Source organism: Drosophila santomea, chromosome 2R, assembly GCF_016746245.2.
Source record: "Drosophila santomea strain STO CAGO 1482 chromosome 2R, Prin_Dsan_1.1, whole genome shotgun sequence".
NCBI lineage: Eukaryota > Metazoa > Arthropoda > Insecta > Diptera > Drosophilidae > Drosophila > Drosophila santomea.
This window is the reverse complement of record NC_053017.2, coordinates 17,627,862-17,641,469: the sequence shown is the minus strand read 5'-3', so window position 1 is coordinate 17,641,469 and position 13,608 is coordinate 17,627,862. Positions and strand designations below refer to the sequence as shown.

The following is a 13,608-nucleotide window of genomic DNA, read 5'->3' as shown; positions in this document are numbered from 1 at the left end:
TGAAGTTGCCCGGAAAATGTTCCTCAGCTGTAAGCGCAACGGAAAAACTTATGGATCATTGCAAACTTTCGCTACCCCCCTGTTTTTATTTTATTTTATTTTTTTTTATTTTATTCCATTTTATTTCATTTCTGTACCAACCCCCGATTGCCACCCGGAAAGCTGAGCAGGTGAAAAACTTTGCCAGTCAGCCTTCAACTTGTTAAACAATTTTCGTATATATTTTCGACAAGTTTGCCATCGTAGGTGCGAGTGTGCGGGTAGTTAAAAATCTTTAAGATAGCTCCAATAGCAGAAAAGAAATATATATATGTATATATAAGGAGCTTTTGCATCTGACTAGCTGACTATCTGCGATTTCCTCTGACTGGCAACTTTGCCAGACTATTTTTCTGCCGCTTTGCATGTCAGCGTGCAGCGGAGCATTGCAGCTTGTGGAAAAGTTATGCACCATGCCCCGATTTCCCTTCCCGATATTTAGCTATATATTCCCCCGATTCATATGCAATTGAATTTGCCAAGCTGCATCCTGCATCCTGCATCCTACATCCAGGTGCTTGGACTACACAGATAACACTGCAAAACACCATAAAGTGTGCGCTTAAACGGTAACGATATCAATAATAAATAGCCCGTCTAGAAATTCATGCAACAAAATCGCCCAAAAGCCAGTGCCAGTGCAGAAAACTGAAAACTGAAAACAAAAAAAAAAAAATAAGCTAGCAAAACAGAGACAGGACAACGCAAACAGGCAAGTGCCAGTGGCCAACTATTAAATTGGCCAGCTTAAACGTGGTCTATACAATAAATTGATGAGCTTAACCACTTTCGGCAGCATGGGCAGAAATTTAAGGAAATGCACACCGAAATCTATGAGCTTCGTGTGCATCAGAAAATCGCATCATTTACATATTGTCATTGAGTGTTTATTGGGCACAGCCAAGTTAAGAAAGCTTTAAGAGAGCGTTAAGAAAGTTAGCAGTTAAGTTAAGCCACATCTTGTGTTCGGCAGGTGTTAAAGTTGAGCATTTGACTTATTTATTTGAGGTGCTTAAATGCATTGCTATCCCTAAGCTTTAATTATGAAACCCAAGTGGCAGTTAAGAGCTGTCAGTTAAAGTTGGTTAGAGCAGTATCAGTACTTTAGTAGCCAAACTGCATGGGTCAGTTGCACATAAAGTGGAAAATATACAAAAATTATAAACGAAATGGGAGCATTTCTATAGGTAGGCCACCGCACTGCGCAGATAATGGAAAATGCATTTTCACCAGCAATAGAGCAAGTTCGCAATGGTAAACAGCGAAATCAACTGGCAAAAAGTAATCACCAATAAACGACAGTCGAAAAGCAGGCGGGTGCAAATATTTGCCCCAAAAGTAGACAACAATAAATGACAGTTCACACACACATAAACACACAGACGATTGTGGCCTTTGCCGAATTTTCACGGTATTTTCCTCACCGCAGTTGCCCACCACCACCCACCGACTGGCACAGCGGGCAACGATAAATGACAGCAAAATGCTGCTGCAAAGCCAAACAGTTGGCAATAACCACAAAACGGGCTTTAGCTTTAAGTATCGGCAAAACGTTAAGCATTGACCCCCGACCTCTGACCTCTGACCACCCCTTGCACTGACCAAACACTTTACGGTTTCACCTCGAAATTAAATTTCCCCTTTCAATATCGGCCAAAAAAGCCGCATCGATAGACGGCCAGAACGTGGCATCATGGTGAAAACTAAAATCAAATTGCCACGGCCTGCGATGAAAATCGTGGAAATTATCAAATGCCAAAGCGACCGTGGAAAATGGTTAGGAAAATGGTATGTACGCATCTCGCCGCAGTGTTTCATAGAAATTCCACTCAGCACAAGCATCTCTGTGCGTCCATCAAATTCGACAAAAGGCTGGGAAGAAGCCCCCCCACCCCCTTGGATTATTAAAACCATACTATGAAAACACAAGGAAATGCTGGGCATCAAATTATATTCCACAAAAACGCGGGGTTCATTGGGCAAAAGGTGTGCGGCCACGTACCGCAAATATTTGTGAACACCTGTGCAATGTGCAAAGTGCGATGTGCAATGGCCACAAGTACGGAAGTTGCACTCGCGCTTTTTTCTAATAAATGAAAATGAAAAGCAAATAGGAAAGCGGCAACTCAGCTGCTTTTCCGCCTGCAAATGTGAAATGTTGTTTGTGCCACTGTTCCCCATATTTTTTTTGCTCTCTTTGCCAGGGGCAAAAAGCCCTCTGTGCCACGAGCAGGTCAAAAACTGAACTTTCAAACTAAAAATACTGAAATCTAAAGCGCAACTTTGTGCACGTAGCTGAAAAGCTGCCAGTTATGAGTTCAATCGTTTTTTGGCTGGTCATTAGCATCGGGGCACCCCAATATGACAGCCCAGAGAATCTGGAGAACTGACTTTAAGTCCCTGACATTTTGAAAGCCCTTTTTTCGGCGCGACCTTGACTAGACAACCCTTGGATCAAGGACCCTTGGATCAAGTGTACATACCTCTATCCTCTTTCTTCTATCCTCTATACCCCAACTAACAGCGGCAAAAGCCTCGCAAATAAATTTAAAAATTCAAATGGGTCGACTCCAGGCCAAAGTCACCGAGTCGTCGACTTGACTTGCGTTGAGTCGAGTTCAGTCGAGTTGAGTTGAGTTGAGGTTGTGGCCATGGAAGCCGTGGAAGCCATGGAGGAATCTCAAGCCGGAGGAGCACAACTGCAAACAGAGATTGGGACACCAGACGTTCACTTGCTGACAGCTGAGTGTATTCTTAATAATGCATATACACACCAAACAACGATGCCAACAAAAAATGCCGTGTGTACACTGTACATACACTTAAACAAATAGGTGCGTGCTTAGATATATGCCACTGTTTTTACTGCTAATACATATTTTTCAAGCAATAAGCCCCATTTCTAAATGCATTGGGTGGGTAGCCTGTAAGCATTTTCATCTTAAGCAAGTGCAACAAGTGGTGCGGTTTTTTGCTGAGTGTGGCAATGGACATAGGATTCGAATGGGGAGGGTAGTCGCATCTGACGAAAAATTTACAATTTCGCACGCCATAGCGCCTACAGAATGTCGCGGCAAAGTATGGAGAAATGAATGGTGGCAGGGATTTGGGGCTAGGATGCTGCCGAGGATGGGGCTCTGGAGCCAGCAGCCCGCCCCCCCTCCCGGTGGAGACCCCCTTACCGCCGACAACTGCAATCACAAAACAGACAAATCCAGCAGCAGCGACCACGACAACGAGAGCTTGTCGCAACGATCTGTCTGTGTGTAGCTGTGTGCGTGTGTATCTGTGTGCCTGTGTATCTGTGTGTTTCTGTGTGTGTGTGTCTCAGTGTCTGTTTGTCTGTTACGTGCCACATGTGCGTCAGATGTGGCAATGATTTGCATCGAGGTGTGGCATAAAAAACAAACGCCCCAGCTGCGGGGTCGTTGCCAGTGGGCAAAAATGGGCAAAATACGAGTGGGGATGCCGGTTCTTGGTTTGGAAGTTATGCGTTGCCCGCTTTTATGACACATATGCAAATGCAGGAAGGACCTGTGTGGCAGGCTCACTCACTCACTCACGCACTCACTCCCTGTTGCCTTCTTGTTTATTTGTTGTCACTGATAGGTCACACATATAATTGAAAATCTTCCCTTCCCCCCATTTTAATTAAGGAGAGGGGCACAAGTTTACTTAGCTTCAAAATGCGGGGAGTAAAACAGCAGGGGGTATTGTGATACATTTAATGGGCTTAAATATGAATTGGAATTTTGAGATATTTCAGGTAGTGCTGAGTGTTGTTTCCTGTACTTATTTACTTTTATGCAAATCCAAAATATACATTACTGCCATGTCTTTGGCTTGTGTTAGAGCTTTAATGCTACATATAATGTAATTTTACTTTTGTTTTAAAGAACTTAAATTGGCTTTTGCTCCGCATCCTTAGTAGGCTGTATAAAAACATCGACACGCCTCATTAGAATCGAGAAAATCCAATGAAGTTGGAGCAGCTGGTTCGTCCTAAACTGGCCATTAAAATGCACGACACAGAATGATAGGAAAACACTTACGGCTAATTCGCAGCATCGCAGCAAGTCTCAATTTCTGCTCTCGACATTTTATTAGAAGTATCCATAAGCGTGGGCATAAAATTTAACGCGAATAATAAAAGCAAATTAGCCGCAACAAGCATTTGTATGGAGGTATGAGGTATGAGGTATGGAGTATGGGTGGGAAAATGCCGAAATAAATAAATACATGGCCATAAAGAGCGGCATACAAATGCGATTATGGTATCGACGACAATGTCGACGGTGGAAGGAAAACCAATAATATACCAATAACCTCATTCAAGTTCATGTAAAACGCCCGAAGGGGGCGGGGGGTGCTGTCGGGACACTTGGCACTCGGGGGGTTAATTGGCGTGCGAACCAGATGGGCGAAAATGAAAACGAAAGAGCAAGAGATAAATTACACGTGTTTTTATTAACCCCACAGTGCGGCCATTCCGGTAGCTTGCTATGAATTTATGTTAATTATTTAATTGTTGACGCTTACCTCGCAAATGCAAAATACCAATTATACTATTTTACAAAATAATACAATTGATACCATTACACCATGGGGTAGATTACAATTATTGTGTGTGCTTTAAGAATATTTAAATAAGTTGCAATAACATTATTCAAATGCGTACATTGCTGTAATGGATAATTATAATTTGTTGTGATTACTCGTCATGAGATGCAATTTCGTGCTTATTTGTTTTCGTTTTAAGATTTAAGAAAATTCAAAAACTCAATTTTATTGTGATGTGTAAAAATCCCATTGATTGATCCAATAACATTGGCTGTAAATGAATCTCCTTTGGCTTGAAATGCTCCCCAGGGCCATTTTGACCCCGCCGGCACACGCGAGTGTTAAGGCCAAAAACGAAGACGCCAAGTGACAATAAGCCGCTTGGGCGGCGAGGAGAGGTGAGGAGAGGTAATGGGAGCTGCGCAGCGCTAATGAAATCAGACAACATTAACTGCGCCGCCGGCAGTCGAAGTCGCCCGATGCCGATGATGCCAATCACGCTGTCGCCGCTAAGAGGGCCAGGTAATGTGGGCCAAGACAACAGCTAACAGCCAGCAGCTAACAGGTAACAGGTAACAGGTAACCGGTGAGCTGGTGAGCTGGTGAAGAAGCTGAAGAACAGGTGAGCAGCTGAGTGAATTAGATGGGCAATTGTTGCTCAAGGTTGTCTGCCAGATGCCAGAGTTATGGCCCTATGGGCGATGGGCGGTGGGCGGTGGGCGGTGGGTGGCCTAAACGTTTGATGTGACGGAACTTGAATAAATGTAATTTGCTGCGGTTATTGCCGCTGCGGCAGTCAGAGCCTTCAGGTGAAACTCCTCCTGTTGGAGGCAGTTAGAGAGAAGAGATTTTCCCGGCGCCCAAAGCCGTCAATAAGTTTGACTTCAACAATGTTTGGTAGGTGATTAAATTAATTTTCATAAGCCCGGATGCTTTGTGATTGAAGCCTTGTCAAGTAATTATTCCTGAACGCGGCGGAAAGACAATAAATATTTCGCAAATAATCCCATTTTTCACATTACCTTGTAAGTCATTCGACCATCTATAATAATTAAATTAGGAAGCAAGAGTAGTAACCTTAAATGTAGTCTTTCTGTTCAAAGGCATTTTTCTTCTAGCTGTTTGAACAAAATGAATAAGTTTTAATATCGTTAAATAGCAAGATTTTTGACAATCACTTTGTGCATTTCAAGTTGACAAAGATTGAAACAGTTGGCTTTACTTCGATCGACATATTTGCCCATCCCAACCTTCCCTGCGCACTGGTGTGCAATTTGCATCTGTTTGTGAATAAAAACATAATTCAATTACCGGATTCATGCAATATTATTACTTGCATCAACAGAATTAACCAATAGTAGACCGTAGGTCACCAAGAAAGCCACGAAAAGCAGCCTGTTCATTTTGGAGACTGAATTTTAAGACTGCAGTCAACTGCATAGCATCCATCTTTTATACGAATTTGCGCACGTCTCATCGAATAATTTGTCGCAATTATTGATTTTTACGATTTCTAAATTTGAATTTGTATAGATTTCCAGCTATTGTAAAACCCAGAACGCTATAGTCGAGTTCCCCGACTATCAGATACCCGTTACTCAGCTAGTGGGAGAGCGAACGAGAAAGTTTAACAATCATCTTTTAGACATATCCATTACTCTAAGAAAAACGGGTATTAAAAGATCCAGAAAATAGGTAAATAATTTAAACAGCAAAAGCTGATGAGAAATACTAATCAATTTGTTGAGACATATAAATATTTTTTCGTTTAAGCTCAATATATTGAAACAAAATGAATAAGTTAAACGTTTTTAATATTCTATTTATGAAGTGAATACCACCTTCTCATTAAACAATTTTTTTAATGCATAATGCATGGATGTACTGTAAAAATTCATCACCTTCTAAGTTTTCCCTTAGGTGATTTTTACGAATACTAAGGATTTTTAATGTTTTCCCAATTATTGATCTTTACGAGCCTCTCTACACAAAAATAATTTCGTAATCAATTTTTTTTATTAAGCTTTGGTTTGTATAACTGGCTATAACAATAAAAAATTCAAATAATTGGAATTTTATTACGCTTATGGAAAAATTTTACCCAGAAAGTTACATCTAAATTTTTTGGAAAGCACTCTTGTATTCCTTGGGCGAACTCGCATACGTCTTTGCCCTTTGAATAGGGACATAACCCAAAGTCCGATATTTGAGGTAAACCTATATTTGAAACGTCTCTCAAAATACTATATAAACAAAATGCAACGCACGGGTGTGCATAATCCTTTTGAAGAGGGACTATCTTCTCGTTAACACAATTAATTGCATCGTCTTCCTGTTGAACATTGGCATATTTTAACTATATTGAATTAAAATTTTTCTGTTACTTACTTCAGCAGAATAAACCGATAACGGACCCATGATCAGCATGATAGCCACGACTAAAAGCCTGTTCATTTTGGAGACTGTCTTTTAAGACTGCAGTCTACTGCATATCAGCCACATTTTATAAGAATTAGCGCATGTCTCATAGAATAAGTAGCCACATTTATAGATTTTTACGATTCCCAAGGTTCGTGACTAAATTTTAATGTGTATAGATTTAAAGTTGCTGTGAAGCACCATTTACACCTATTAATGATCAAGAGAAAACATTAGATTAACGTAATAAATTAGTTATTATAATGTTTAATAACAAGTTTTTGATACTTATACCTTATACTTATTATTTAACAGGCAGATCAAGAATATATATATACTTTATATGGTCGGAAACGCCTATTTCTACCTGTTACATACTTTTCAACGAATCAAGTATATAAATAATATATAAAATAATGTAAAAATAATATTCAAACCTAAAGATATCCCCTATAATACTAGTAACTTTGGACTGCGCCCTTTGGTTCAACCAAATTTACAACTCACTAGCTTGTATACTTATTTTTATGAATTCCGCAGTTTTAAATATGACTTTGCCAAGAGCCTTGAAGAGAAATGGAATAGAATAAATCTCCGACATTTTCACACTGACCAAGCTAAAAATACGTCAGCAAAATGCTGTAGAAAAAACTTTTCAATTAGTTATGCTCACAACTTCATAATGGCAGTGCCAAAACAAGCAAACTGAATTTGCGAAACCGAATTCGCAAACATGCCAATAAGTAGTTGCGCAAACAAAAAGCCACCCAGCTGAAATAAAACAACATTTGACAGCCATTTAATTTGCTTTGGTCCCTGCAGGCCAGGACATTAAAAACCCCAAAACAAACACCGCCGGCCAAATGGCAAATAAGTCAGCTAAAAAATGTGACAACATCGAATGCGAGTGCCGATGCTGCCGTATTAGTTTTACCAGCCCGCCCATAGTAAGCCCATAGATAAACGCGAATAAAATGCAACCACCCAACACCCCCCACCCCCCACCCAGCAGTCAGTTCGGTTTTCGACTGTTTTATTTATTTGGTTAATTATGGCCGCTAGGTGCGGCTGTGCCGCCTGCGGCCTTGGGGCAAATAATAAAATCAAGCAAATAACACAATTACATCTCTGCACGCAAAGCTAAATAAAATTACGCGCTCCCAAAGTGGGAGCAACAGATAGCAACAGATGGAGTGGGCCCAGATGCAGATACAGCTGCAGAGACAGACACAGATACAAATACAGATACAGGCAGAGATACAGATACAGATACAACTACAAGTAGAGACACGGATACAGCGACAGTTGGCAAAAATAATAAGCGCGTAATTATGCGAATTAGGCGACAGGCAGCAGCCGCATTAAATAAAGTCTAGCATACGCTCGGGGGCCTCTAGCTAAACTGGTATTCTCACAAACACTTTAATTCGCTTTGTTGCAGTTGCAAAATGCCGTACGCCAAATGGCGAACTTGGGGAATACACGCTCTGCAAATTATGCTTTAAATTGGGCGAACACTAAAACCAGAGACACTAAGAACTTCATTTAACTATTAGGCAGTTCTGTTGAAGCTCGGTTTGGTTTCTTGCTCATTCTTGTTGATAATAAATAAGTAAGTCAATATATGTATATCTTTTTATTTAACCTTTGGAATCATAAGTTCCTCATCCTAATTCCTAGCACATACAGACTTACCCAAGCAGACTCTATTTCTAAAAAGGCTGAAACCTTCGATTGCAAGCGTATTTTCTCAACGACCTTTAGTCCACCTGTGCTGGCCTTTTTATTTACCTCATTTTTGGTAATTAGTGTACATATTTACACATAAACAGCATGCAGTGGACTCTCCTGCATGGTTGTGGCAGCTCCTTTTTACACCTCCTGGCTACTAATATACACATAAGTGTGTCTGAACACGTGGCCAGTGCGACGTGAACAACTGCCGTGCACTGTTCACACACACATATCCACACTGAAACTCTCAACAACATTTCAGTATTTCAGCATTTCACGATGCAAGGACTCGAGGCGTCGAGGAGTGGAGGATTCCAGGAATCCAAGGAGCAGAAGGAGCTGGGGGCCAGGCTACAACTGTAGGCAACTAAGGCGCATAAGCGTCGTCATCTAATAAAAATTTAAAGCCATTATTGCAACTTGCCAGCGTCCTCGGGCTGCGCCGCACAAGCTGAAGAAAGTCGGAGAAAAGCTGGAAAGTAACCCTTCGCACCTAACCTCCCCCCCCCCCCACTGGCTGACCCCTCCCCGATGCCCCCCTCGATTCCCGTTGGAGCATTAAAACAAATTCCCAAGTATATTGTTTGAACAAGTCTCGTAGAAAACGTCAAATGTTAAATTGCCAATTTTTTGCCTTCTTCCCTGGCTTTCTTTCTTTTCTTTTTTTGGCCCTGTGTTTTGGGGATGAGTGTGGATGTGGATGTGGAATTTTCTAGCAGCCGTTGCCATTTCACTTTATTTGCAACAAATTCTAAGTTGCATTTACAATAGGCAGACGAGAGCCGCTCTAAGATGGCGCTGAATGCAACAAAATGTTTTCGGGCTTTGCCCGGTGATGGTGGGGGGTTTTAGCCATGCATAAATTGTGTAACTGCTTTCGGCCCTTCCTTTGTTGGCCAGCCAGAGCTTAACGGTTTACTACTTCTGGGCTTACATTTTATTTCATTTTATTTTATTTTATTCTATTCCAATTCATTTTCATTCTCCGTCTTGTGTCTTGTGTCCTGCACGTGCAACATTTATGACGTTTGGCCAGAGAATGTATCCATATCTTTCACAAAAGTCTTTTTTATGATGAAAATTAATATTGCACATATTAAATTTGCCAAGTAAATGCAATGGAATAAAATGTTACTTGGTAACTCCCCATTCAAGATGCCAGTGCGTCAAAGGCACGGTGAAAGCTGATTGCTTGCATAAGGGAGGATGAACAGGAATATTACTTTTCCCTTCTATTGATTTTAGACAGACGGATGAAAAGACAAACTATGAGATGCATTCGTCAGATAAATACCTTTATTTGGCCACTGATCATTGCTGGCAAGTATGGAGCTTAAATAAACTTGTGAGGTTTTTAGTTAATTAAATGTTTTACTTACTGTTTTCTATAATATTAACTAAAATTGCTATTGAAAGCCAATCTGAAATCATGTAAGATAGCAACTTATACTCACAAACGAGTAGGTTTTCTCAAATATTTTCTCATGATAAGTGCCAACTTTTCGCACAACTTTTACCATCGATATACAGGCAACCTGTGTGATTTTCTGTTTAAGGATTGCTATTCGGCTCTTCAGTTGGCGCTCGCATCTATCAAGGATCTCTGTGGTCTGACATCGGGGACAGCCAAGTCGCGAAACCACTTGAAAATCCGCAAAAAAAAAAAGGGGAGAAACGAGGACATCATGGTTAGGAGATACCAGGACACCTTATCAGTGACTGCGGCGTGATTTGCATTTGCATTTCGCTGCTTGTTGTTGTTGTGGCTGCTGCTCCTGGCGAGGACATGCTCCTTGTTTTTGTTTTTCTCCGGGTCCTCCTGCTTCCCTGCTTCCCTGCTTCTCTGTTTTCCTGTTTGCGTGTTTTCCTGTTTGGGGTTATGTAGGCACACACGTTGCCGAAATGCGGATTAAAAGGGATTAAGCATACGCAGTGTGTACATACATACGTAGTATACGCCGTGTAGGCGGTTTCGTAGTCAGTTCGCGGAGTCAGCGGGCGGCTGGCAACACATGCTTAAATTATGCTCAAAATTTGTTTAAAGCCAAACTGGGCGAGGTGTTATGCGTTAGTGGGGGGTGTGGGGGGGTATTGTGTTTCTTGCACGGGTTTTGGCGTAACTGATAAGCGAGCTAAGTCGTGGCGAGTTTTTGGCGGGTATAAGGGGTTTGGGTGTTTGGAGGTCACATAGGTAAGCCGTGGGGATAATACGCTCGGTCTTGACTTAAATCGATGCTAATTTTCGGTTTAATTCAATGGTTTTGTTTACATGTGTTGAAACAACACCAGCACCAACACAACTCACCCGCCCGTGTGTATACGCGAGGGTGTGTGTGTGTGTGTAATGACATTTTGGCTTTTTGTTGCCCTGCCTGTGTAAATAATGCCTTTATTATTTTGCTTGATATCCACTCGCAGCAGATAAAAATGGCAGGGCAGGGAAACCACAACAAGCAGCAGGTGTTAAAAATTTCACAATATGATTATCTACTTTTTTTTCGTGTTTTATTTTTTTTGCCATAATTTTTTCGTCCTGTTGTTCCTGTCTGGCGGTGTGAATTTTTGATGAAATTATGCGTGTAGCGAGTTAGGCGTAGCGTAAATAATGCGCACTTATCAGTGGCAAACGTTGGCACAGGTATTTGAGCCACACACATTAGCGGAGAGCTGTTGGTTCAGAATTGAAGTGCATTTGAGTATCTTTTGGGTATCGGATTTGGGTTCACCGTGCACGGAGCTGGAAAATGCTTTTTGCGCAGGAGGAACCTGATTTCATTTAATCCTCTGCGACTTTTGGGGCTTTAAGCTAATGAAATATTTAAACCCATTTTATCGCAAAACATTTTGCATGCCAATTGGTTCATTAATTTATTATAAATCACTTGTATATCCTGTTACCTTTACTATTCAATAAAATTAAACATTTACTATTGCTAAGTTGAAACAGACACCAAAGCTGGCAAACCACTTTGGCTTCTTATAAGTGGCAGTCTTATTAATTAGCAGATTGGTCAGTTAATACTTAGCCACAATTAAGTCTCCAGTGATATTATCCTAACTCCAATCTCATACATCTAATGAGTTTCAAATGCTAGATTATTCTGTATTCAAACATATAGGTGGATGGTTTCTTATATAGGTTGCTTTGTTATGCTAATTAAGTCTAATTAGTTTACCGTACATAGACATAATTGGGAGCCTAGTTAATCGATGGACTTGCACCAACTCGAGCTTGAGTTACTTTTCTTGGGAAGTCAGTGCCGAAATTGCCTGCCATCTATCTGTACGAAATTCATTGAGGTATAATAACAAAGTCAATGAACACCTTGATGACAGTTAACAGAAACCGTAGTATGGCCAAAAGGAAAATGGCAATACGCACACACGCACACACGCACGTAAGCACAAAATGGTAGAAAAGAAAAGGCAGAAAGATGGCGCAAATTACAGACAAGCTTATTACGCAAAATTTCGCTTAATTAGCAGGCAAAAGGGAGCCGAACAAAAGCAGACGGGGAAATGGAAAAGCGGAAAAGCGGGAAAGCGGGAAAGTAGGCAACAGTTGCCCCATGGACAGAAGAGAGCAGACGAGAAAAGTGAAAAGAGACAAAGGTTTCGGGGGAAAAACTACTTGTATACCACCCTGCACATGGTGGCAGACTTATGGCACCTTTTCCACGGCAAAGCATAATATATGAACTGACCTTAACAACTTGCACAGCGGCACTAACAACAGCAACAACAAGAACCGTCAAGAAGGAAGAAGCAACATGTTAGCCGGGTCAAAACGGCGGAGGGTGGGTTGTGTGGGTTCACGGGGAGGGGGTGAAATTTACTCGGGCAACAGAATATTAAATGCCGCGTGGGAATTCTCGCCGTTTATGGTTGCAGCTGAAATGGGCCAGCTAGGCGGAAAGAGATGGCACGAACGGATGACAGAGAGAGAGAGATAGAGAGAGAGAGAGAGATGGTGAGATAGCGACGAGCACGGCCAGTTACGCTTCAGTAATTTCACTTAAGTCATTATGAGCCATTAATAAAGCCAGGCTGTGCACTAGTTGAGCCACCACATTATTCAGACTGTATCTATACGCCATATCCCAGGCCCGTTTTCTATTCTTGGCCAGCTCGTTTCACACATCGAAAGTCGAGAGAATCGTAATCATAATCCGTCCTCATGGATATGATAATCGCCCTATGCTGTTTTCTATATTAAACACTCAACATCAGGTTGTTTTATCTCTAGATAATACTACTGCATTTCCAGTTCAACCAAATCAACCAAATGTTATCCCATATTATCGCAGTTATAAAAGCAATTTTCTGCACTTTCATAAATGGTTTATAAGAGCTGGCACTTTTTATTAAACAAGTGCATAAACCATAACCATCTCTGATTGCTCGAAACATGAGGTAGTTATTTGCCCTTGATATATTTCACTGGCACCTCGATGGCGTAGTACTTTTATTATTCAGATGCACAGGCAAACAAACATATTTGTTGATTCTTTTCCAACTTGTTTGCTATTTTTTTTTTCCACCGATGTCGAGGAGGGGCTGTTGCTGTTGCTTTGGCTTCAATTTTTCAGAAACGATTTTTGTTTTCGCATTGAAGTGCATTTTATTGCGATTCATCAGCTGCAAAAGCAAAACTCGAGTGCATTGCGATTTGTGTTGTTCGAGATGTGCGAGGTATTTAATTAATTTGAAAATAAAATCCAGCAGGCGAAAATATCATATGGTAGAGATATTCGACCATAAGAGTGCATGTCAATTTCTGTTGGGGTAACGCCCATCGAAATTCGAATTTCCAATGTGCAGAACTCTCTGTTCGACTTTAAATGTTTATTAAATTTA

At 41.0% G+C, this 13,608-nt stretch overlaps 1 long non-coding RNA gene across 1 annotated transcript in view; it reads right to left on the bottom strand.

The window, feature by feature from the left end:
* Window positions 1–6,596: 6,596 nt before the first annotated feature.
* LOC120445695 overlaps window positions 6,597–13,608 on the bottom strand; it is an 8,965-nt gene continuing 1,953 nt past the window's right edge. The window contains exons 2-3 of the long non-coding RNA XR_005615775.2: window positions 6,988–7,227; window positions 6,597–6,931 (exon numbers count right to left, since the gene is read on the bottom strand). This is a non-coding gene — a long non-coding RNA (uncharacterized LOC120445695). The remainder of the gene's footprint in view (window positions 6,932–6,987; window positions 7,228–13,608) is intronic.